At 48.4% G+C, this 22,575-nt stretch overlaps 1 long non-coding RNA gene across 2 annotated transcripts in view; it reads left to right on the forward strand.

Annotated features, from left to right (window-relative positions):
• LOC122448805 overlaps nucleotides 1–22,575 on the forward strand; it is a 44,035-nt gene that overhangs the window by 15,194 nt on the left and 6,266 nt on the right. The window contains exon 1 of one of the 2 annotated variants that reach the window (XR_006271762.1): nucleotides 15,717–15,794. The exons of the other annotated variant lie outside the window; for it this stretch is intronic. This is a non-coding gene — a long non-coding RNA (uncharacterized LOC122448805). Of the gene's footprint in view, nucleotides 1–15,716; nucleotides 15,795–22,575 lie in introns of those variants that run through there. 2 annotated transcript variants of the gene reach the window in all.

Below are 22,575 nucleotides of genomic sequence, written 5' to 3' on the forward strand. Positions count from 1 at the left end.
GAGGCCCCTCTTGTCTTTCATTTAACCTCAGGCCCCCTGGTCCCCACAGCTCCCAGTGGCCCAGGGTGGGCCTTGGCTCTCAGCCTTCTCATCTGGGACCCTCAAAGCCCTGAGTGGAGACCCCAGACTCCTAAGCCTGATCCAGTGAGCGGGTGCTCACTGTATTTTTGTTGGAGGAATGAGTGTCACAAAGAGAAGGAAATTCAGTATTCCTGCCATCCCTGCTTGGCACCACTTGACCCTGGGCAAGTCATGACAATACTCTTGAGTTTCTTACTCCATCTGTGAAGTTGATGAAGTTGGGGTGAGGGGTGGAGAGCAAAGGCATTTGATGGGTGCCTGCACTATTAGCCATAAAGTGCCTGGTTGGTGTCTGTGACCAGCAGATGTTGGCACATTTTCTTCTGATATCTGAGCAATGAGGGGATAAAGCCGATTTGTTCCCCCCACCTCCGGTTGAAAAGCAGAGATATCACTTTGCCAACAAAGGTCTGTATAGTCAAAGCTATGTTTTCTCTAGTAGTTATGTGCAGATGTGAGAGTTGGATCATAAAGAAGGCTGAGCACTGAAGAACTGCTGCTTTAGAACTGTGGTGTTGCGGAAGACACTTGAGAGTCCCTTGGACAGCAAGGAGATCAAACCAGTCAATCCTAAAGGAAATCAACCTTGAGTATTCATTGGAAGGACTGATCCTGAAGCTCCAATACTTTGGCCACCTGATGCTAAGAGCCGACTCATTGGAAAAGACCCCGATGCTGGAAAAGATTGAAGGCAGGAGGAGAAGGGGATGACAGAGGATGAGATGGTTGGATGGCATCACTGATTCAATGGACTTGAGTTTGAGCAAACTCTGGGAGATGGCAAAGGACAGGGAAACCTGGCAAGGCGCAGTCTGTGAAAAGAGGTGGGCCTGACTGAGTGACTGAACAACCACCTTCAGGGAACCCACAGTGGGAGGAACTTGGGGTGCGGAGCTCTTTGGTGAGGGGAATGGGGGAGAAGGAAGTCTAAGTGTAAAAGAGTTCTTTCCTATGTGAATTACTGGGTGCCTGCTGTGTGCCTATCACCGGTCAAGACTAGGCTGTGAGCAAACAAAGCCGAACCCTGTTCCTGGTTTCCCCTGCGGTCATTCCACCATCCGTGCATCCGGCAGATGCGCGCTGAGCACCTACTGTATGCTGGGCGCTGCGCAGACTCGGAGAGAAGCCGTGAAAAAGCCTGACATGACCATGCTCCTCTCCCACCCTTCTGTCTCTCTGCTCAGGGCTGGGAGTCCTTCCACATTCAGAATTACCTTCCTTGTGCCCATTCAAACTGTGAGGAGGGACCTGTCCTCCCCATTTGTTTGATGAAGAAACTGAGCATCAGGCCACCCACCCAAAGTCATGTGTGCTGGAAAGCTGAGGACCTGGATCAAAACTCATAACTGGCTGATGCCAGGGCCCTAATCCTCTGGGGACCTTGGGTTCCACTTGGCTTCTCTTTCGAAGCCTTAGTTTCTCTGTCTGTATGCCAAGGAGGTGAACAGGGTGATCTTGGAGCTCATCAAGTAATGTGGGTCAGTGGAAGGAGAGCTAGGGGTCAGTGGAGGTTGGGGAAGGGGAGTGCCCCACCAGCTCAGCCTCCATGGGACTCTCCCGGCTGCAGAGTCTGGAGGTGGTTCTTATTATTGGCTCCAAATGACTTTTGCATCCATATATTTGCTGCATTTTGAGTTTGCATTCAATTTCCGGGCCATTCACACTGTCTGTGCTGCCTGGGGGATGTGAAATTGAGGCAGCCGGGAGCGCAGCTTGGACACGCCTGACAGCCACTGCTCCTCGGAGGGGGAATCACTGGACCGACTCCACAGTGGAAGGGCCCATGAGCTGAGGCTGCCCTGCTCCCCACATACCCTCCCCCCTCACCCCTGCCAGATCTAGCAGAGGGGCCTCCTGCTTGGGAGCTGGTCTCGTCCATTCCCCCCACCCCGGTCTGCATATACCTGAGATGAGAACCTCGCTGGTACCTAAGGCCTTTAGAAAAACCAGGCTGTGGTTTTTCACAGAGAATTTGAAATCCTGCTGGAAATGTTCAGGGGTATTTGACAAGGGAGACCAGATTTGAACCCCAGCTTGACCCCTCCAGCCTCTCTTCCCCAGTCACCATCAGCATGACTTTCTAACATTCAGTCTGACTTTGCCCCTCTCCCCCTCAAGACCCTATTGCCCTCAGGCTTGGGTACAAGTTCCCGGCTTTCCAAGCCCTGTCCACGTCAGCCTCTTCTCGCCACACACCCTAAGCTCTAGCATCTCCCAGCAGTTCATACTCCCCAGTGTCCACACCTGTGCATAGACTCTTTCCTCTGCCTGGACCATCTGCCTCCATCTTGTCCTCTAAGAACTCTGGTGCATGCGTGCTAAGTTGCTTCAGTCATGTTCAATTCTTTGGGACCCTATGGACTGTAGACCACCAGGCTCCTCTGTCCATGGGGACTCTCCAGGCAAGAATACTGGAGTGGGTTGCCATGGCCTCCTCCAGGGGATCTTCCCAACCCAGGGATCGAACCCATATCTACCTGCATTGGCAGGCAGGTTCTTTATCACTTGGGGAGCCTTTAGGCACTCTTGAGTGAGTGAGTGAAGTCACTCAGTCATGTCCGACTCTTTGCGACCCCGTGGACTGTAGCCCACCAGGCTCCTCTGTCCATGGGATTCTCCAGGCAAAAATACTGCAGTGAGTTGCCATTTCCACAAATCGTGAGAACATCAGTTAACCTTCTGTAACAAGCGCTATACTTAGCACTTTTTATGCCTTCCTCACTTGGCACTCAGAGCCCCCTAAGAGGGTTTCCTGTTACCAGCTCTTTGGAATTCAGTGGAGAGGTTCAGAGAAGCCAAGCAAGTTGCCCAAGGTCACACAGCAGGATACCAGTGCAGTCAGTCCAACCTCAGAGCCCATGCTCCCAACCTCAGAGGCTCAGAACCCAGTTCAGAGACCACCTCCTGAGAGCACCCCGTCAGCTACACACACTCACCTCCATCCCAGCAGAGGGACCCCCTTCTTTGACACCTATGTATCTAGGAAGTTTTTGATGATTGCACTTCTACACTGGGGTGGTGCTCTTATTTTTTAGCATGTCCGACTCTCTCCCAAAATGCCAAAGCTTATCAAGGGCAGTGGCTGTGGGTTCCTGTGCTCAGCGTAGGCCTTGGCACAAAAGGTAAATAGAAATTAGGATTATTCTCGTCAGGTCAGGTACCCTGCAGCGATGATGGAAAGAACACGTGAAGTAAAAGTTGCAAACAGACCTTGTGTGGCTTCTAGGGGGAGAAGTGGGAGGGTATTATTATGCAGAGAGGTCACATGCATTGCCCGAGCCTGCACAGCAAAGATTGGTAATGTTGTCCCTCCACAAAGATAAGGCAGGGAGAGAAGGTGCTGAATGATCTCTGAAAATGCTCCCCGGTAGCTGAGTCAGTAGCATTCCAACCCTTGAACGCCGGCCTTGGGGAGTTTGGGGGAGAAGGAGGGTGCCTTTGGGGTAAGGGGTCTGATGGAGGCCATCTATCATAGCAGTAGCTGACACAGAGAGATGGGGGCGATTTTTCTTCATGGTTTGCAGACAAATGAGGTGGACAGAAAATGGATGGCAACCTGCGGGCTGTGAGAGGCCTGGGGCCGGGTGGGGAGCGGGCCATGACTGCCCAAGCGGTGGGGAACACATTTCCAGGCGACTTCTGACTCTCAAGCCAGGCTGCTCGCATCCGCTCAGGGTCGGAGGCAGCCTGGACCGGGGTAGGCGCCAGGACAGGAGAGGGGCGGGAGGCTGTGTGTCAGGGGGCCAGGGTTTGTGCAGCGGGCTGTGTGACCAGGGCAAATCAGGTCCTCTCTGGGCCTCAGCTTCCCCGTCTGGCCCCGTGACTGGACTGGGAACTCCGCAAAGGAAGACACTACAGCTTCGACTGACAAGGGTTTTTGAGCCCTGCCTCATTCAGGCCTGGCAGGACCTGGGGCCAAGAAGATCACTGGCTTCCCCCCAAACCTCCGTATTCCTTAGCTGCCCTCCGAGGTGGCCTGGAGAATCAGAAAAATGGACACGATCCCGGCAGAGGCCTCAGGAACCCCAGTACTAGACTTTCCCTACTTCCACATTGACCTTGAGCTATGGGGTTTGGGAAGCTTGGAATCTTAGAACCTGGGACACTTATCTCCCTGGAGACCCAGATCCTGCAGTGCCAAGTACGGAGGGTGTAATTCTCCACTCACCCCAGGTGTACAAGGAATGTCACTTCCTTGGCTTTCCTATGGGGCAATGTCATTTACGTGTGGGGGCCATGGTGGGAGAAACCCAGGGAGGTGGGGGTCTTCTCTTTCATGTGGCCAGAGGACATTTTCGGGACTGACGTGGGTCTTAAGGAAGGACAGTTGACCCTCAGTTGCTGTCCACCGTCAAGACATGCTGCCCCCCTCTCTGTTGCTGGTCACCCTGGGGTCCTGCTGTCCAGAGGCCCCACTGGGACTGGCGAGTCTCCCTGATGCACCATGTCAGGCTTGGGGGCCTCCGAGAGGTCATCTCAGGCCTGTGTACCCAGACTTTTCTTCTCTGGGATTCGGTCTGGAGTAGCACACAGGTCACCCCTGCTCTCAGGCTTCCCTGGCGATTCAGTGGTAAAGAATCTGCCTGCCAATGCAAGAGGTGCAGGTTCAATCCCTGGGTCGGGAAGATCTCTTGGAGGAGGAAATGGCAACCCACTCCAGTATTCTTCCCTGGAGAATCCCGTGGACAGAGAAGCCTGATGGGCTACAGTCTTTGGAGTTGCAAAGCATCGGACACAACTTAGAGACTAAACAATAACAACACCCCTGCTTTCAGGTCCTCCAGACCTGATTGTGAGTGCTGTTACCATCCTCAGGCCTGGAATTCAGGTGGGACTCCTTTCTGAGAGGCCTCAGCTTTCAAGGCTCCTTCTGATTCCTCATCTCAAGCCCAGCTGAGGGAACTGTCTTGGGGTCTCAGGGGTGCCTGAGAGCCTGGGGCCTCTCCAGACCATCAGCCTGCCTCCTACCTCTGCTATTTGTGCCCCTAAACTCTCCTCTTCCTTTCAGGGCTGTGGCTTTGCAAACTTAAGACCAGGAGGGCACCAACTGGAAATAAGAAAAAGGATACATACTTCAAAAGGCTCATTTGACTACACTGAAACACGTGTTCAGTTGCTCGGTCATGTCCAACTCTGCGACCCCATGGGCTACAGGATGCCAGCATTCCCTGTCCTTCACTATCTCCCAGAGTTTTCTCAGACTTGTGTCCACTGAGTCGGTGATGCCATCCAACAGTTTCATCCTCTGTCACCTCCTTCTCCTGCTCTCAACACTGAGATATTAGAACGATATAATTTGGGGATATTGGAATCTCAAAGTCACAAAAACCAGGACTACTTAATTCCCATTACAATCTTCCATTGGAAGATAGATATATAAAATGAGGCAAATTAGTAAACTGAGCATACCAGTTATAGGTAATGAACTTCAGCCACATGTATTGACATGAATAAATCTCAAAAATGTAATGGTGAGCGGAAAAAAATAAAAAGCAGAAGTAAAAATAAAAATAAAAATCGCAGAAGGCTAAGTATGATTTAATATCATATAGGTAAAGATCAAAACCTCACCAGCGGTATGGATGCATTCATAAACAGTTAAAATACAACACAGTAGGATTCCTGGAGAGTGTTTCCTTGGGCTAGGGAGAAAGAGAAGGGGATTGAATTGAGGAGGGGTGTATACAGGGGTCTTCAAGTGTAGCTTTAACATTTCATTTTATTTCTTTTAAAAGGTCATAACTAATGTGTATTTATAAATATACAAATTTGTAGTATAAATATATAGTATAAATATACAAATTTCAGTGACTAAACACCACCAGGTTTTTGGGCTTCCCTTGTAGCTTAGTCGGTAAAGAATCTGCCTGCAATGCAGGAGACCTGGGTTCGATTCCTGGATTGGGAAGATCCCCTGGAGGAGGAAATGGCAACCCACTCCAGTATTCTTGCCTGGAGAATTCCATGGACAGAGGAGCCTGGGAGGCTACAGTCCATGGAGTCGCAAGAGTTGGACATGACTTAGTGATTAAACCACCAAGAACTGGAGCAAGTCAGGCATCATTCTAAGTTAAAACTAGGTAGTGAGTACATTGGTCTTCATTACATTGTTCTTTAGATATTTGAAATAAGTCATAATAAAAGAAATTGTATTTTTAAAAATCCTGAATCTTGGATGAAGGAGACCTGTAATCTTTGGTGTTGTCGGGGATTCAGGATTCGGGCTTCCCAGGTGGCTCAGTGGTAAAGAAACTGCCTGCCAATGCAGAAAACATGGGTTTGATCCTTGGGTTGAGAAGATCCCCTGGAGAAGGAAATGGCAACCCACTCCAGTATTCTTGCCAGGAAAATTCTGTGGACAGAGAAGCTTGGTGGGCTACAGCCCATGGGGTCAGAGAAGGTTGGACATGACTGAGCACACACACACACCGTGTGTCTGAAACATCCAGGGTCTTACTAAGCTAGCTTCCATCCTCTGTGTGTGTGCTCCCTACCATAGAATGGCCCAGAGCTAAAGATGAGGTGAACTCTGGGGGTGGATGAGGTCGGGAAACAAACATAACCCTCATCTGTAGAAACTGCTCACAGGGAAGGGAAGTGACCTAGGGTGATACAAGAGAAGTGGATAATACATCAGGAGGACCAAGGAGGGGCCCCAGTGACTGTTAAAGCTGTGCCCTAGAGATGGGTTGCTGAGAAAACCAGGATGGGGTCTGCATAGCTGGAAAGGGATGTTCCAGAGCAGAATGCAGTGTATGGGTCCAGCCGGACAGAGTGGAGGCTGGTGGGCCCAGGAAATCAGTCCTGGAAAACCACACCTCCCTCCTCCCTGTCCTGTAGAACCCGGTCCTTCTCACCAAGTTCGCTTATGGCTTACAATCCAGCCCCTCTTTAACTTCAGCAGCATGTTTCAGGATGCATGTATGCCTGAACACGTGGATCATGTCCCTGCCTATGTATGTGCCTAGGCTTGTGTGCACATGGGGTGCCCAGGGTAATTTTAACTCCCCCTGGACCAAGTCCCTGAAACATCATCATTATTGCCAAATGACTCCCAGTCTCTTCTTTGCTTCTCTGCCTCCCATCTCATCCTCTCTCTGCTCCACATTGAGCCAAGAGTGGGGGAGATCTTTTTTTTAGAATCCAGCTTGACTCTTTTTTTTTTTTAAACATTTATTTATTTGGCTGCACCAGGTCTTAGGTGTAGCATGTGGGATCTTCGATTTTTGTTGGGGCATGTGGGATTTAGTTCCCTAACCAGAGATAGAACCTGGGCCCCTCGCACTGGGAGTATAGCGTTTTAGTCACTGGACCACCAGGGAGGTCCTGGGGGGAGATCTTTCTGAAGCACAAAGCTGACCCTGTCACGCCCCCATGTGGATGAACAAATACGTGTCACAGACAAATTAATGTGTTTACGCACATGGGCTCCTGCATCAATGTGTGAACACGTGTGTAAATACCATATTTTGCTTTCATATATATTTTCTTTTTGATTGGGTAATAATTAGACATGGTAAAAACTTGATACAATGAAAAAGATACAGAGAAAAGGTCAGCATCTTAGTGGCTGACTTACAGAATGATGGAGGAAGGACTTCCAAAAATCTAATCCTCCATAAAAGCAATGAGAACACTGGAAAAACTCTCAAATACACTTGCTTTGAACGCTGGCAATTAACTAAAGGCGTACAACAACATGAGGGGTGTCAATTCAAGAAAAGTGGCCAAATCTTGGTAAGAACAGTGAGTTTTGTGATGTTTCAATTTACTTTAATCTTATCCCCTCTCCCCAGCTCCACGTTTTTACCGACAGCTTTGCAACCACAGTACCTGTGCAGACCATCAGCCTAGCAGCCGCCAGAGCAGACAGAGCAGGTTTGGAAATCCCCAGAAGTTTCATTCCCACAGAACTGTCATTACTTGACCTGTTTGGCAACTTGCTCAAAAATTTCATTTTTAGAACTGGTCTTTGTTTGTCCTGAATCAGAGCTCTCTCTGTGCAAAAGGTCTATGTCCCAGGGCTTTTTGTGACAACAATCAGAAGCAATTGTTTAACATCACAGCTCCCTGAGGCAGTAATACCTTAGTTAGAGCTAAGAAAAGAGTAACCAAAAATCTTAAAAGAAAATTGAGGAAAAAAAAAAAAAAAGAAAATTGAGGGAATGAATGAGGGACTTTGAAAATCCCTAACATATCCTGGGATTCTAGAAGGCCATGTGCATGCCTAGGAAAGATGTGAGAAGGCCATAATGTTTCCCCTGTGGCTGACCTGAGGCTCTATGTAAGCAGAAAATGAAGACAGAGTTTTAAATTCCCCAATACATACACTCAGTCCTATGGGAAAGACTGAGACTTACATGTTCACAGCATTTAAGAAGACCTTAAATGTCTAGTCATTAGCTGACCCCTAAGTTAACTGAGCAGAGACTTCAATGGCCACACTTGATGAAGAATACAGGGTTTACAGAATTAGTTCAGGAAAGTCACTAAGAAAACAAACGGTAGCAGCAGTTACAGCAAACCAACAGAACAAACCCTGAAGACAGGGAACTGATTTTCAGAGCTCACTATCCAGGAAAACTATCCTTCAAAAAGAGTTTTGGCAGCTAAGAGTCCATGCTTCCAATGCAGGAGGCTCGGGTTCGATCCCTGGTGGGGGAACTAAGATCCCACCTGCTGAGGGTGTGGCCAAAAAAAGAGACTCTATCAATGATAATATGTACCATCATTTTACAAACTAAAAAGAAAAGAAATGAAAAAAAATCACTGCTTACTTTAATTGTAAGGCATATGCCAATTTCTGGAGAAGAAAATGGCAACCCACTCCAGTATTCTTGCCTAGAGAATCCTGTGGGCAGAGGAGCCTGGTAGGCTGCTGTCCATAGGGTTGCACAGAGTCGGACATGACTGAAGTGGCTTTGCATGCATGCATGCATGCATTGGAGAAGGAAATGGCAACCCACTCCAGTATTCTTGCCTGGAGAATCCCAGGGACAGAGGAGCCTGCTCGGTTGCCGTCTATGGGGTCGCACAGGGTCGGACACCACTGAAGCGACTTAGCAGCAGCACCAGCATGCCAATTTCAGGCTCGTTAGTGTCTTTAAAATGTAGCTCTTGGCATCAAAGTAGATAGTATATCTTTCAGTTCAGTCAGTTCAGTTGCTCAGTCTTTGCGACCCCATGGACTGCAGCACGCCAGGCCTCCCTGTCCATTACCAATGCCCGGAGTTTACTTAAACTCATGTCCATTGAGTCAATGATGCCATCCAACCATCTCATCCTCTGTCGTCCCCTTCTCCTCCCACCTTCAATCTTTCCCAGCATCAGGGGCTTTTTCCATTGAGTCAGTTCTTTGCATCAGGTGATCAAAATACTAGAGTTTCAGCTTCAACATTGGCCCTTCCAATGAACATTCAGGACTGATTTCCTTTAGGATGGACTGGTTGGATCTCCTTGCAGTCCAAGGGACTCTCAAAAGTCTTCTCCAATACCACAGTTCAAAAGCATCAATTCTTTGGTGCTCAGTTTTCTTTGTAGTCCAACTCTGACATCCATACATGCTGTGGCTGCTGCTAAGTCGCTTCAGTCATGTCCGACTCTGTGCGACCCCATAGACGGCAGCCCACCAGGCTCCCCGTCCCTGGGATTCTCCAGGCAAGAACACTAGAGTGGGTTGCCGTTTCCTTCTCCAATGTTTGAAAGTGAAAAGTGAAAGTGAAGTCGCTCAGTAGTGTCCGACTCTTAGCAACCCTGTGGACTGCAGCCTACCAGGCTCCTCTGTCCATGGGATTTTCCAGGCAAAAGTACTGGATTGCCATTGCCTTCTCCCATCCATAGGTGACTACTGAAAAAAACCATAGCTTTGATTAGACGGATCTTTGTTGGCAAAGTAATGCCTCTGCTTTGCCAATACGCTGTCTAGGTTGGTCATAACTTATCTTCCAAGGAGCAAGCGTCTTTTAATTTAACGGCTGCAGTCACCATCTGTGTCTTTAGTGTATCTTTCCTCCCCTTTTAATATATTTTTGTGAGTACCTGTGTTGGGATGTCCCCTGTGTGTAGTGGACATTTCCAGTGTCCCACTCATATTCCTGGCCTACTTTGTGGGCCCCAGTGAACAGCTCTTGCTTATGCTAATGGCTTTCTGGGTCTCCTCCTAAGGGCGTTTCCTTGGTGCACTCAGCTTAGAAATTCAGGAGAATTAATGCCCAGGAGCAACACTCAGCCATTGAGGGACAGGAGTTTCGGACAAACACTCCAACTTCCTTGCACAGTTCCAAAGTGCGCTCCAGAGTGTGTCCACAATTCCTGCGAATGTGTGTAACTCCTCAGGACCGAGCCCCAGGGACCTCCATGGGCAAATCGTTCATTCACATACCCTCCTTGTCTCTTGTCTTCCGCCCTGTGCTTCCTGCCACTCCAAGTCCACTACTTGTATTCAAATCCCTATCTTAGCATCTTTTTTGTAGAGAAGCCAGATTTAGACTCTGAGTGTACATGTGTGAATATGGTGTACACATGTTCGTGTTATGAGTGCATAGGAATCAAGGCGTGAATGAGGGCATGTGTGCACCTATGGCAGCTCTTCTCTTTGAGAACAGGTGTGATGTCTGTGTGTGTGCACATATTCATGTTTGTACACACACTCCAGTGCAGATGCTTCCACTGCTGGCTCTGCACACCGGTGTCTGGACAAAGGTAGGTATCTGTCATATGGTGCGTGAATGGGCTCTCACTCCTATTGAAGGGTATGCTTGTACACATGCATGCGCTGGCGAGGTCAAAGGAGCTCGAGAAAGGCCCCCCAAGGCCCTCTGGTGATTAGGAACCTCTGGTTGGGTGGTGTTGGGGGGTGGCCAGGGTGTGCGCTGTAATAGCCACCTGTCTCCGCTTCTCTCTCTCCGTGGCCACCTGTCTGGAGACAGCCTCATCAGGCTGGTCCTAGATGTGTGTTCTCTCTGACGGGAGGCAGCTGGAGCGGCTGTCAGGAGCCTCGCCGGTGATAGCAAGCAGTCTGCCTGGCACCTGTCGGCAGCTCCTAATCACTGTTCTGGTGATGGCTCCTGGGAGGGAGGGAAAAGGTGACACAGAGCAGCTATTCTTGGAGTCTGGGCACTCTTCACTTCACTGTTCCTTGTCCCCTCTACATGGGAGGGTGAGCCCCAGTTCCTGTACCTCGTCTGGAATCACAGAGCTCACCCCTGCCCCCAAAGGACTGACCTCACTGGCTTTGACTCTGGCCTCTGCCACTGACAGCCTCTACTCATCTCTTTTTGGAGGAAGCATTAATGTTAGGTCTCCCTATGTTTCCCACTCCCACTCCCTCTGCCTTCAAGGCTTTGACTTCTCTCTTTCGCCTGGAAGAAGTTCCCAGGAAGGACAAGTTGGGCTCCTGCCTCTAACACCCCAATCCCAGTGTTTGAGGCTTGAAGAGGGAGACCAGGTGGGCTCAGCTGCCCATAGCCAAAAAGGACAAGGACCAGAGGCCAGGCAGCATAGGGACCCCTGGAAGCAACTCTGTTGGTGTTAAAACGAGACCACCAGTTAGTGGGGAGGAGAAGGTGTAGAGAAGGGCCCCAGAGTCCTCCTAACTCTCAAGAGTAGGGCCTGCAGACCACAGAGCAGGGTGTCAGGATCCCGGGACAGAGGCACAGAGATCAAGACAGGGCTGAGGTCCAGGAAAAATTGGAGGGAAAAACCTCATGCTTCTAATTGAGCCTACCAATTGTGAAGGAGACTGGCGCCCCCTGGACGCCAGTTCAAATCCTAGCTCCTCCAGTTATCAGCTCTGTGACCTCAGGTGAATAGCTTCACCTCTCTGAGCCTCGGTTGCTACTATTATAACATGAAGATAACAGTGCTCAATATAAGGAGATAATGTTGGGGAGGCCCTCACTTAGAGATGGGCATAGTGCAAGCACTGCTATCCACCTTGGGGAAAGAAAACCACAGCTCTGCCTACTGGGATTATCTGAGAAAAGCTTAGGAAATACTGCCAACTCTAGCTCCCTACTGTTGGTGGATGAGGACTCAGAGCAGCTCTCAGGGTGCACTTGACCCCTCAGTCCTTCACTTCCTAACTGTATGACCTCTTCACACCTCAGTGTCCTGCCCTATAAACTGGAGATAGTAATAGAATACAGAGTTTGCTTGTAAGAATAAATTGCTATTAGTTGCTCTAGGAGTGAAGGACTTGTTAATTACTATGAATGTTAAAAATTAACTGCTGCAAGAATTCATTGCTTTAGAGTACCCATCACAGTGCCTGACACATAGTGAGACTAAGCATTAATTAGCTATAATTACTGTCATTCTTGCGTCAACATTTGAGCACCCACTCTGTGCCAAACTTCATGTGAGGCCTCAAGGGTCTTGGGAGAGAGTGCAGAGCTGGGCTTGGTTTGGTCCCTGAGCACTCAGTCCAGGTAAGAGGTGGCAGAGGGGAAATATAGAGACATCCAAATGTGTGGAAAGTACCAAACAGTACAAAACAGAGTCATAAAAAGGTGAGATGTGGGAGGGCTTCCTGGAGGAGAAGCCCTTTGACTAGTGTTTTGATGTCTGGGAGTGTAATGACAATGTAATTAATGTTTATCAAACATGTGCTCTGTGCCAGTAATATTGTGTTTTGCCTGTATTATGTTACTTAAGGCTCATAATAGTAATAATTAGTTAGGGCTATCATACCCATTTCATGGATGAAGAAACTGAGGCTTAGAGAGACTAAGACATTTGCCAAGATCACACAAGCCTGAATTTAAATTCCCAGTTACTTGCACTCTGAAGCCCCACACTCTTCCATTCACCAAGTAGAGGGATGGAATTCGCAGAATTAGAAAAAGGATGGGTACAAGCATTAACTGTGCACCTGTTCTGGAAGTATGCCAGACCCTGGGCTAGGCCCTTGGCCTACTTTATCACATGCAATCCTTATAACAAGCCATATGAGGTAGACAACAATTTATTCCCATTCTACAGATGTGGCAACTGAGGCTTGAAGTGGTTGAGCGTTTTACACAAGATCAAACTAGAAAGTGGTAGCACTAGGATCTGACTCTAGGTTATCCAAATCCCCAATCCATGTTTTGTCTCAAATCTCAGTCCCAGGTGTTATGTCTCTGACATCAGGCATATGCCCTGGGAATAGAGAAGTAATTGTCCAACTCTCTCATGCGAAGAGTTGACTCATTGGAAAAGACCCGGATGCTGGGAGGGCTTGGGGGCAGGAGGAGAAGGGGATGGCAGAGGATGAGATGGCTGGATGGCATCACCGACTCGATGGACATGAGTTTGCATAAACTCCGGGAGTTGGTGATGGACAGGGAGGCCTGGCGTGCTGTGATTGATGGGGTCGCACGGAGTCAGACATGACTGAGTGACTGAACTGAACTGAACTGAAATATTTAAGAGTCTTTAAAGGGAATAGAGGATGGAGTAATTGGGGCTGGATTGCAGAAAGTTATCAGATGTCTGTTCATGCAGTTCATATGGCAGGCAATGGGGAGCCATGAAAGATTATAGAGTAGGGGCATGGTGGGGTCAGAGCCACATCTTCCATAGATAAATCTCACTGCAGCACCTAAGATGGATTGGATGGGGGCGAGAGATGGAGCAGGAACCCCACCAGGTGATGCTAATGTTAGATGACAAGTGATATGGACAAAATGGCCTTCTGCTAGGGAAGGAAAACAGAGAGCTCAGCAATGAAAAACAGCCAGGGGCAGGGCCATTAGCCTTATCAAAAAGCTGATTGTTCTTAGCAAAGTATTTAATACAATTTCCCACTATTAGGACCCAAACCTGGGCTAGCAAGATTATTAATTCTAAAGATAATCATTAAGCTGGGCGGATGGTATTTTAATATATGGCAACAGGCAAGCTATTGTCATTTTTTCCCTTCTATCTTGATTGCGGGTCACCCAATTAGGGCTGGCGTCAAATGCCCCTTCCTGGAGGCAGTGAGATAAGGCTTAATGTTCTCAAACAAGAGCTATTGGCTGTGACGAGAGGTCCATAAATATTAATAAATCTATAATTAGTTCTGTGAAAAGGGGGATCAATCCAGGAGAAGATTCCGCCCATTAATACGAGAAATCACTTTTGCAAAGTTGCTGGGAAAGCAAGGCTTTTCTGTTCCAAATGCCAGACTGTTCTTTGTTCTGAGAGGATACAGTTCTGTTGAATCTACCAGCCTCTTGATTCACATCTTATTCTGAGATAGTAACTGGGGGTGGTGAGAATACCCAGAGGGCTCATTCAGGAAGAAAAGACTTTCCAGAGGCAGTGAAAGAAGGTTGGGGTCCCCATGATCTTGTCTTTAATTAGTTTAATGTTTAACTTTTATAATTTTAAGTTACTGTGTTTCAGAATCCCAATAAGAAAAGACTTCTTATTTTTCATATAAAATTCATGTGGGATCATGGGCTAAATGAAGGGGGCTTGTAGAACTGTACCCAGAAATTCAAAAGTGTTACTTTCCTTTTTTTGTTTTTTGGTTTTTTTTGCCTGTGCCACTGGGCATGTGGGGTCACAGTTCCTCAAACAGGAATGGAACCTGTGCCCCCTGAAGTGAAAGTGCAGATTCTTAACCACTAGACTTCCGGGCAAATCCAATATGTTACTTTTCTATTAAAATTTTTTTATTGAGGTCTAACATACACCCAATGAAACACACAAGTCTGGAAGTGTAAAGCTCAGTGACTTTTACATATGTTTATCACTACATGAATGTGAGCAAACTCCAGGAGATAGTGATAGAGGAGTCTAGTGTGCTACAGTCCATGGGGTTGCAAAGATTCAGAGACAACTTAGTGATTGAACAAGAACAACAACCACCACTACCTAGATTGAGATAATGTTTCCATTACCCCAGAGGTCTCCCTTGTGCTAGACTAACCAGGTAACAACTTTTTCCATTTCTACTACCATAGACAGTCTGCTTGTTCTTGAACTTCACACAAATGGAATCATACAACACAAAGTTCTGTGTCTGGCTTCTTTCACTCATTATTATGTTTCTCTATCATAAGTGAATCATTTGTTCTTAAATAACTTTTTCTGCTTTTTGCCTTATCACAAAAGTAACACTTGTCCTGTATAAATGACATAAAGTGCAAATGACTAGAAAGGAAACCAACGGACATCACCCTTATACTTGAGTACTTCTAAGAGCATCTACCTATATTTTAAAAATTAGACTAATTAGGCATGTCCATGGTTGAGATTTTGGAAAATGAAAGACCTCTGGTTGCAATGGACAGAAACTCAACTTCAACTAGCTTGAGCAAGATTCAATTTGTTGGCTCATGTAACATAACAAAAGACCCATATTCCCCTAACAGTGGAATCAGGAATTGGAACAGTGTGTCTCTTTTTCTCCCCATCCTTCCCTGCCGTGGCTTCACTGAAGCAAAAAGTTTCTTCTGTGGCCGATAAAATAGCCACCAACAACCCCAGATTCAAGTTCCCATTTTAGCAACCCTAGCGGAGAGGGCACAACCCACGGTTTTTATAAGCAATCCCAGGGCAAACTCTGATTGGCTTTGCTGGGGTCACATGATCATCCTTGGACCAATCACTCTGGCTATGCTAACGAAGGACTTTTGATTGGCCAGCCTGAGTCACTGCTAGAGCGGCTGGTGACTACTTCAACCCCTCCAGGAGCAGAGGGGCGAAGGGGGGAAGCGTTCCCCCAAGAGCACCCAAAGAAGGTAGGCTGGAAAAGAGTGCTGGGGTCACTAAACTAGGGGACCCCATGTCTGTCCTCTCTGTGGGGCAGGAAGTCCTTCAAGGAGGGGGCTGGCGTGGCTTCCCCTCCTTGGCGCTCTCTTACTCAGCTGTTTAGTCTTCTCTTCGCCTTCTGTGCCTCCACCTCTTTTTTTTCTTTCCCCAAAGCCTAAAAAAGCTTTGGGGCTTAAAAAAAATGAGCCATCCTGCGGAGAAGACAAACCTTAACCATCTAGTCAAAACTAGCCAACTCTGAGCTCCTGCGTACACCCGGCCAGCCTCCCGGCTGGGTCCTCGCCCGGCATCCAGCCCAGAGCCTGGCACCAAGGCGGTGCCTTCAGATGTTGTTTGACTAAATGGATGGAGATGGTGACAGCACTCCTCGAGCATTCGCGGTGTGCCAATTCTCCATAATTTTCTAGACATCTTGCTTTACCCGCACAACTGTCTTCGGTGGTAGTATTTTGATTTCCATATAACAGATTTGCTCTTTTATTTATGTCACTATATATTTGCTATCGAGTGTCTAGGGGGTGCAAGACAGGCAACATACTGGCTCTGTTTCACGAAGCTTACAGTCTAGAGGATGGGGAAACTGAAGCTGGCAGAGGCGCGGAGTGGGGCCTGGGGAGGTGGGTGGGGTCTGGGAGGGGGAGCCTCTTTCCATCTCCATCTGGGAGGGGTCCAAAACAGGGATGAGAGAGGTTACCCGAGCTCTGAGCTGGGCTTGGAGGGGATGGGGACTCAGCAACTGCTTCCCCGGGAGCCTGGACCGGTTTCAGCCGGTCCAGGGCGCCAGGGCTGCTCCAGCCGGGCCCTCTCCCCTCCCTCTTCCCCCTCCGCTGCCTCGGGCACAGTGATTGACGCGGTAATTGGCGCGCGTAGGCACCAGGCTAATTGAGGTCGGGCTGCAAATTGCTGCAGCGGTGGGCGCGGGGGCTGCGCGCTCTCCCTCCCCTTGCTGGGCCCAGTGTTGGGGTGAGGGGGTGGCGCGGAGCCCCGCCCCTCCCTTCCCGGTGGAGGGGAGATGCTGAACTACAGCCGGCTGGTATCCTGAGGACTCCCGGGCTGTCTGATTTCAACGGGATGGGAGATTCCAGGCAGGGGAGCAGTGGGGGCAGAGGCCCCCCAGCCCAGGTTGAATCCCCTCCCTGATGCCTGCTCTCCTGGGGAGGGAGGGGCAGGAGAAATAGCCCAGAATCTATCTTTGCCTCATCCAGCAGCTGGGGGCTCATGTCAAATAATTTCCCCTCTTCCAGCCTCTATTTCATACACTCACTCACTCACTCACTCACTCATTCCTTCATTCACTCAAGACCTTTATTGAGTGCCTTGTGTGTTTTGCGCACTGAAGATGAAGTTGAAATCCGACGACATGGTCCCATCCTCTGGACGCTAAATACCAGTGGGGAGACAAACCTACCAACCAATATTTATTATTACAGAGGTGCTGGGAGAGGCCTTACCTGCAGAAATTATTCATATGGTGATCAAAGTGGGTAAGGGGGCCTCTCTGTAGAAGGGACAGCTGAAGTCTGAGGGGTGAGAACACAGTGGGAGTGGGGGTATGTGTGTGTGTGTGTGTGTGTGTGTGTGTGTGTGTGAAGGGGCAAAGGAAGACCACCTCTCCAGGAGAGGTGGGCAGAAAAGGCCTGATCAACTGGGGTCCCATATTGTGCAGGTCACTGCAACTTGCTTGTTTGGGCTCACATCCTCCTGAGATGGAGCCATGTTGATACAGAAGCCAGCCCTGCGGAAGTGATTTCTCATCTGCTGCCCAGCAGGACTCTTGTTTGGAGAGGGACAAGGAAGCTGACAGGGTTGGAACCTCAGTGCAGAAGGCTGGCATGGGGAGGAAAGGGTACCACGTGTACCAGGTAGGACTTCCCTGGTGGTTCAGGCTCAGAGCTTCCGATGCAGGGGATGCTGGTCCCATCCCTGGTTGAGGAATTACAATCTCACATGTCAGGTGGTTGGAAGAAGACATGGCAACCCACTCCAGTATTCTTGCTTGGAGAATCCCAAGGACAGAGGAGCCTGGTGGGTTACAGTTCATGGGGTCGCAGAGAGTCGGACACAACTGAGTGACCTAGCACACATATCCATACTTGCAAAGAGATGGAAATTTTTAGGTAAAATAAACAATAAACTATTATCAAGTGAGAGGAAAGACTGGGAGCCTGGGGTAAGAGACAGACAATCTGTATCACTGGTAATAACTGAATATTTAAATGTGTGCCTATAATACTTTTATAATAATTTTTAAACTAGTTTCTAAACAAAAGCAAGTGAACCTCGAAACCCAAATCCCTGGAAGCCACATGTATATGTGTGTCTTCCAGTCACTTGACCCTGATGCTCTGAGGATCTGTCAGAAGTGGTTTTCACCCAACCCAGCATCATCACTGGGACATGTCTGCTTTGGTTCAACGAGATTGTATCATCTATCTAATTTCTTTCTGCTTTGTGTTTTATAATTTACTCTGAAGATTAGATTGTATTTTATATTTCACTCTAGAAATTTTATAATAGCCATTGGCCAAAAGTGTGAAAGATCTGAACTTGACAGCTTTGTAAATTACCTGCCCGCACCAGCCTGTTCCTGTCTGGCTCCATCCAGGTCATCCTCCCCCTAGCCACCCCAGAGCTCTAAGGAGCAAATCCAATCCCATGACTCCCACGGCTGCTAGAATCTCCCCAGGACTCCCCGCTGCCCTCAGAATAACTAATAATAACAAGGGTATCCATGGACAGAGCACTGACCATGGCCCAAGGCCAGCTTTACCTGGATTGTCTCTTTGAGTTGTCACGAAGACCCAGCGAGGCAGGGATCATCTGAAACCATTTGATGAGGAATGGACCCTATGTAGCCCCCCAGGCTCCTCTGTCCATGGGATTCTCCAGGGATTCTGTCCTTGGGATTCTGTCCATGGGATTCTACTGGAGCGGGTTGCCATTTCCTCCTCCAGAGAATCTTCCTGACCCAGGGATCTAATCCATGTCTTATGTCTCTTGCATTAGTAGGTGGGTTCTTTACCACTAATGCCACCTGGGAAGCCTCGCAAGTATGGATATGTACAAGTAATTCCTTTCTCTCCAACGCAGTCAACATTTTACACCCTGCTTTTTTCAGTTAATGATGTGTTTGGGAGATTAATTCTTATAACAGCTATATAATAATCCAGTGTGTAAATGGACCATTATTTAACCAGATACTACTAGAAAATATTTTGGCTATTTCTTCAGTGTGTGTATAGGAGAAATGAGATTGATAGTTAAAGGGGATAGATATTCTTTTTTTAAATATTTGTTTATTTGGCTACACTGGGTCTTAGTCGCACCATGCAGGATCTTTGATCTTCATTTCAACATGTGGAATCTTTAGTTGCAGCATGTGGGATCTAGTTTCCTGATTAGGGATCAAACCCGGACCCCCTGCATTTCGAGCACAGAGCCTTAGTCCCTGGACCACTAAGGAAGTCCCGTGGAAAGACCTTCTTTATGTTGATAAATGTTTCCAAATGACCCCCCTGTAGGGAACACTGTTGATGCTCCACTGTGATCTCCTGGGGTTTGCTGTGAGTGTGCCAGTGTTCTGTGATTTGCTCCTGATAGTTCACCTTCTTCAGCTGCCCGTCCATAGGCTATTGGAGCTGCTTTGCCCATAAAACAACTGAAATGTCTGAATATAAGTCCTGCCTAGGGGGACTATCAATGACTGGCCCAGGAGAATGAAAGCCCAGTTCTGGTGTCTCAAGGCTAGACAAACTCTGATGTGTAATTTATACTCCAGAACTCCCAGTGGGACCAGGTTGAGGCTGGAACTTTGCCTAAAATCTCACTGTGGCAGGCAGCCTCCAAGATGGCCTCAGGATGTTCACCTCCTGGTAGTCATCCCCACCTTTTGAATCTAGACTGTGATGTGACATCACTTCCAAGAGTAGGCTATAAGAAGACCGAGGCTTCTGTTTTGGGAACTCTCTCTTGTCCCCTCTCTCTTTCAGATTTCTTATTCTGCCCTGTTCTAAGCAACCTTACAGAGCGGTCCATGTGCCAGGAGCTGATGCTCCCTGGCCAGCATCCAGGGAGGACTTGAGGCCTGTCAGCACTTACAGGAATGAGTTTAGAAGTGAATCCTCTCTCAGTCCAGCCTTGAGAAGCCTGCAGCCCTGGCCAAGACCTTGACTGCATCCTCTTGAGAGACCCTGAGAGACCTTAAGAGACCCCATCTAGCTAAGGCATCCCTGGATTCCTGACTCATAGAAACCATGAGATAATAAATGTTGGTGGTTTTAGATTCTAATTTGGGGGAATCTGTTACGCAGCAACAGCTAACTGATATATATATCTTGCTTGGCTTCTTCCCTTCCCTATCTTGCTTCCCCCACACCCTTCCCAGTCTTCCCAGGGAGCACTCCTGTAATAACTCATATGCACAGGAAACCTCATCCCCTTCCAGGAAACCAACCCACCCACCCCTATAGGATTTATGCAGTGTTCACTGCCTACATTTGGAGGGGAGAGGAGCTATTCCCTCACAGCCTCACAACATCACGTGCTATCAAACTTTTAAACTCAAATGAGTCATGAATTGGACATAACAAGAGGACTCTTGATTCCAAAGAGGATTACTGAGTGAGGCTCTGTGACCCATGTGCCCCTTCTTCAGCACTCCCTGTAAATTCCCACCTCTGTGCCCTTGCATAGGCTGAGCCTTTGCTCACATCGTTTGTCCAAATCTCTGTCCTTCCCATAAGGTCCATATCCTATTTACCACCCCACCTCCCTGCAAGAAGCATCTTCTGACCTCTCCTTCCGGAAGTGACACTTCCTTCCCCCAAGCTCCCTTGGCTGCATGTGTCCCATTCTGACGGCTGTTCTCATGGCTTTTACCCAGCTTATTATTTCTGCTCAAATATTATCTCCCTGCCCGCACTAAGAGATCTTTGCAGGATGGGACTCACCTTCCAGGAGAGTGCTTGGTACAGAGGAGCTGTGTAGCCATTCTTCATGGATGAATGGGATTGAACACAGGACCTAGGTTATGCTCAGGGAACCGTCCCGACCTCCTTCCGCCGTGTGTGTCTCCAAGTCCTGCTCCTTGCCCTCCTCGTCTCTGGTTCAGACTTCACCACCTGTGCTGATTGATGGTCAAGGTCCTTCCTGTTCCATCCCTGTTTTGTCCTCCCCTTTCATTTCTTGCTGCCCCCCACCTCCCTCTCCATCCTTTTGAGCTATTCACAGTTCCCTAAAGATGATAACTATTGTCAGGGCCACTTCCGAGGCCCTGTGCTAAGCATTTTACATCCTCACGATTTCTGTGCAGCAGGTACCATTATCAGCCCCATTTTACAGATCAGAAAACCAAGGCACAGAAGGGCTAAATCACATAGTTGGCGAGTGATGGAGGCAGATGCTCTTGGTTCCCTGCCTCACCATCAACCTGCCCCAGGGGGCATCTGTAGCCAGACCTTGGACATGTCAAGGGTATCGCTGGCCTGTGGGGGCATGTTGAGCCCACAGGGGCAGACAGGTCAAAAAAATGAGGGCAGGATTCCAGCCTCCTCACTCTACAAACCCCTTTCCATCACCTCAGGACAGTTCTGCAGGCTGTTAGGCATGTGCTGTCGAGCGTCCCCAGCAGGACTGGGCTCCAGTTGCCCACAACAGCTGCCCGCTCATGAACGGGACTTCAGTAGCAGAGGAGGCCCTGGTTCAAATCAACTGCAGCTCTGCACTCAAATTCCTCCTCTACCCTCTGCCTCTCTACTCTTCTCCACCTGCTCCCCGCCCCCCAACCACTTAACATCGTTTCCCAGGGGCAGGCCATCATTTCTATCTCTTAGTCTGCCCGCTTGGACACCCCCACTTTCCCCGTGGTGCCTCACCTCTCTCAGGCATGCAGTCTCTCTCTGCGACTTCCATCACACTTCAGTGCACTAATTTATTTTCCTATCTGCCTTCCCAACTGGTTTGTGAGTCCTTTGAGGCCTCCCGTGTATCTTGTTTATCTCTGTATCCACACTGTGCCCCTTGCACAGTACCTATTACATAGTGGGTGCTAATAAATGTTTGTTGAATGGATGAATGAATTAATTACTTAATACACATATCCCCAGATCCCTGAAAGGAAGGATAAAGGAACTGGTGTAAATGACTTAGGACTCTCTGGGTTGTGAGTGGGAGAAGCACATCTCAAGCTGGCTTAAGTAAAAGAGGGACTTTATTGGCTCAATCACTGGGATGCCCAAGTGGACTTCAGGCATGGCTAGATCCAGAAACCGAATAAGGCCAGCTGCAAATTCTCACTCATTTCTTCTCTGAGTTTCTCTCTGTCTCTCTCTCTCTGTCTCTTTCTCTCCTTCTCCCCATCCTCCCCTTATCTCCTCCGTCTCTTCTTCCTTTCCTCTCTGTGTATTTCTCTTCATATTGACCCTGTTTCTCTTTGAGTATTGATATTCTCTACTACCATAGGCAAGTGCAATCAGAAGAACTTAGTTTTTTCTCTCCTTGGACCTCAATTTCCCTCATCTGTAAAATGAAGAGGTGATTCAATCTGATGACTTCTAAACCTCTTTCATATAGTCTTCAAGGGGATCCCAGATAATGTTTCCAGTTTCTAGTTAAGAAAACTGAGGCCCAGAGAAGCAAGTCATTTGTTCAAGGTTATTCAAGTTAGGTATGGAGCTGGAACCGTAGTCCAAGTCTCTGACCTTCATGGAAAAGAGGACAGTGTCATTTTGGACACAGAGAACACCAGAGAGG

The sequence above is a fragment of the Cervus canadensis genome, chromosome 10, assembly GCF_019320065.1.
Source record: "Cervus canadensis isolate Bull #8, Minnesota chromosome 10, ASM1932006v1, whole genome shotgun sequence".
Classification (NCBI taxonomy): domain Eukaryota; kingdom Metazoa; phylum Chordata; class Mammalia; order Artiodactyla; family Cervidae; genus Cervus; species Cervus canadensis.